Genomic DNA, 4,019 nt, shown 5'->3' with positions numbered 1-4,019 from the left:
TAAAAAGAAGAGTTAATTCTGAAAGTGATCTGGCAGACAAATTGTGGACTTTTAGTGGTAGACTACCAAGGTCTGATATGAAACTTACTGGTGAAGTCAAAAATTTGATTGAAAAATTCTGGCACAATAATACGAGAGTATCACCTAATGTTAGAGATGTTCTTAAATTAAGAGTTGGGTCAAAAATTCATGATCCACATCCAAAACACCTATTGGACATGACTCAAACTAAATTGTACAAAAAAAAATTGGATGATAAGGTGGTAACTATTATCATTTGTCAAAGGTCTTTTGAAAAGTGTAAACCTTGGTATGTTCAAATTAACAAGGAAAGAGTCACATGTTGTTGCAAAACTCGTGTTCAATTTCACTACCATTATGATGTATTTCGATATATATGTGTTACCATGCATAGTAATATAATGTTCCAAGAATGTGGTATAAATATACCACCTGAAACTATAAAGGAGTTTATATCAAGTTTGTTTTGCAACCCATCAAATGAGCAAAATTTTCTTTTCAATGCATGTGTTTCTGGTGTATGTGATAAATGTGGCAATGTTGCATTGTTGGATGAATGTTTGCATGAAAATATTTCAAATGATTTTGGACAACAATTAGTTGATGTTAAAATATTTAAAACTGTTGAGTATCCACTAAAGGATGGAAGGGTTGGAAGACGATGCGATCTAATCACTGAAAAATTTAGTGTTCATGCATTTATGAATGAATTTAAGAGTAACATCATACCTAAATATGTTAAACACACTCAAAATGCTAGATGGCTCGATGGTCAGTTTCAAATATGTAAGGATACATTGCCTGTTGGTAGTATACTTTTGGTTGTTGACTTTGCAGAGAACTACATGCTTGCACCACAAGATGAGGTCCAATCACAATACTACAATTCAATGCAAGTATCGATTTTTGTCCATATTGTCTATAGGCATGCACCAGATAGTACAGAAGAGGATCATAAAATTTTGAGCGAGTACCATTTCTATATGAGTGATAATAAATTACACTCATCTGAGTTTGTCTGGTATTGCTTCAAGACTTTTTTTCAGAATTTGAGGGAGAGAGAAATTCATATGACACAACATCTAATATGGTCTGATAATTGCACAGGGCAATTCAAGAATGCTAGAATGTTTTATTGGTTGAGTAGGATTCATAAGAAAACTAATATTGAACACATGTGGAGTTTTTTTGAGGCTGGACATGGGAAAGGAGAACATGATGGTGTCAGTGCATGTGTTAAGAGAGCCCTTTGCAGAGAGAAACCCAAATTCGAGGAAAAGGATAAATTTAAAAATGCAAGTGCAATTGTGGATTGGTGTAGTGCAACTTTATCCATAGGATCAAGTCAGACCTCTACAATTAGATGTTTCTTCTGGCTAGTTAAAGAGGAGAATATACTTCCAAGATATGATTGTGATACAATCAATGGCTCAGCTAGATGGCATTCATTTAAGAATTCTAATTCTAACACTTGGACTATATGGACTAGAGAGCATTTTTTTGTCAATTTTGTGTTGTAGGTGAATGGGAAGAATGCGAGAATACGGAATGGGTTGAAGAATGGCAACACAAATCCTTAACACCTAGTGAGACACAATATCAATATGTTAGAAGAAATGAAGACCTAGATCATGCATTTGCATCAAAAAATTATGATCGTGTTTCACACCTCATACAACCTGGTTTTTTAATTCAATTTCTTATTTATAACTTTAAATTATATATTTTTTTGTATTATCGTATAATTTATGATTGTATTTGAATTATAAATTCTAACAAGTTTTATTTCTACATATACTTAAATTTGTTTTCTAGGACATGTGTATGTTGTTGTTGCACTTGAGGATAATGATGAGCAGGTTGAGTATTGGCTAGCTAGATGTATAGAACCTAAGAAAAAGTTGATATGTGATCAAGTAGATGATGATGGTTTTTAGTATCCAGTTGGGTCTGTTGTGGTAGTTGGCACATGGCTACACAAATACTTAACAAGAAGGAATTTCTTACCAGCTTATGAAGACTACCAATCAGAAAAGAAGATTATACACTATTCTCATTTGGTGGTGGCAACAAACATCAAATTAGAAAGATACAAAGTTAGACCTGCTAATAAGGTATTGTGGACACTTTTAGTAGAAGAGCATGAGGAAATCACAGATGCATTTAAAAAGAGAGAGGATGCAGATGGTACATTAGGTTGAATCAAATTTATATGCATGTAAGGTTGTGTTACTTGTGTGAACTCTTTTATATTTAATCATGATAATTGTTTTTCTTTGTCCCTTTAACGTTGTATTTGTCTACATTTGATACAATTTTGGTTTCATAAACAAAATTGTATTAGTTATCTTCTTCTTAATGTTATTTTGTGCACATTGTAATTGTGTTACAATTATTCTAATTTTTTATGATATATTTATTTTATTGTAATCTCTTCATAGATTAATTGTAAGTTCTTGATTTTATTATTATTTTAAGAATAGGATGTTATCGTAAATTGGGATTTAATTATTTTATTGGATTATAAACTGTTGCACTATAAGATGATCAATCACAATGTTAAAATATAAAGTCAGAAATAGATCATATATAGTCACTAGAGGGCACTAAATCACAAAACAACATCACATATATATAATACTTAGAGGGTGCCAAATCATATAACAAGACCTGATATCATAATAACAATGAAATAACATAATAAAAAGCTCTATATATAATCACATAACAATTCCTAATGACATAATAACAAGTCTTGAAAAAATAATAATAAGGAAATGACATTAAAACAAGTCCAAATAACATAATAGAAAAATAACATCACATATATAATCACTAGATTATGTGTAGTGCCCCTCCTCGATCAGCCTCTTTTGTATGTTTTGAGTTACTTCAGTGACTGTTCTGTGGAACATTTTTGTATTGTGATTCAGATATTATGCGATTTTATTTCATGCTTTTTCTGGATTTATGGTGTATGATTTATGCAGCATTTCAGTGCTTATGATTAATGTTATTTTATGGATCACTATCATGGACTGATACTTTTCCCATATATTGCGATGTGTTATTTATATGTTACGTGTTTGCAAGTGTATTGGGATGCGAGGGGATGATTTTCCTTCACTCACTCTAGTGAGACAGGGAATGTCATGATTCTCCTTCATCGATGTGTTCACCGTATCTATATATATATTGGTCTATATGCACATGTGGTTCTTTGGTGAAGGACATTGCAGGTACTAGTACCAGACAGGTATGGGGTATTGACTGCACCTAGTTTTGTAGGTCTGAGCATGCCTTATATATCCGATGGGAGTGGAGGAGATAGTTGTTGTACCCTAGCTTGACCACAGTTACACTCCTGTGAGTGTTGTTAGTTGGTTGTGTTTCCCCCATCTGGCTGTTATGCATGTCATGGTGCCTTGGTTTGGTCATTTGAGAGTCATCATTTGATCTATCTTGGTTTTGTGTGTTTCCGTTTATTTAAATGGTTATTTAATTTAAATGGATGATGCTATCTTGTGTTGGTGTAATCATTTAATTATTATGCTTTGTGATTATTGATTTATTAAATTGATGAATTTCTAGATTAAATGGTTAAATGGCTTAATTTATTGTGTAAAGTTACATTAATATTTTTGTGAAATAAATAAATTGCCTAGCCATTTAAAAAGGTTAAATGCTTATGTTGAAGGAAGTATTTATGGAAAAAGAAATAAATAAAAGTTTTCCTTTTTATTTTTCCATTTGGCCTTTTTAATTTAATCATTGGAAAGAATTATTATTTTTGGGAAAGAAATAAATCTGATTGCCTTTTTAGTTTTAAAATATTTAAATTTGATTGGATGAAAAACTTTAACCTAAAAGCTTGGGTTAAAAAATATTTTTGGCATCCATTATGGGCATTCACGACAGGAGAAGAAGAGGATTTTTGGAGAGAAAATTATGGAAAAACTTCCTAAAGGAGCAAGAAAATTCGACTTGGCTGCAAGACT

The sequence above is a fragment of the Cryptomeria japonica genome, chromosome 10 (assembly GCF_030272615.1).
Source record: "Cryptomeria japonica chromosome 10, Sugi_1.0, whole genome shotgun sequence".
Lineage (NCBI taxonomy): Eukaryota > Viridiplantae > Streptophyta > Pinopsida > Cupressales > Cupressaceae > Cryptomeria > Cryptomeria japonica.
The sequence above is the reverse complement of the archived record's forward strand: the minus strand, read 5'-3'. Positions refer to the sequence as shown.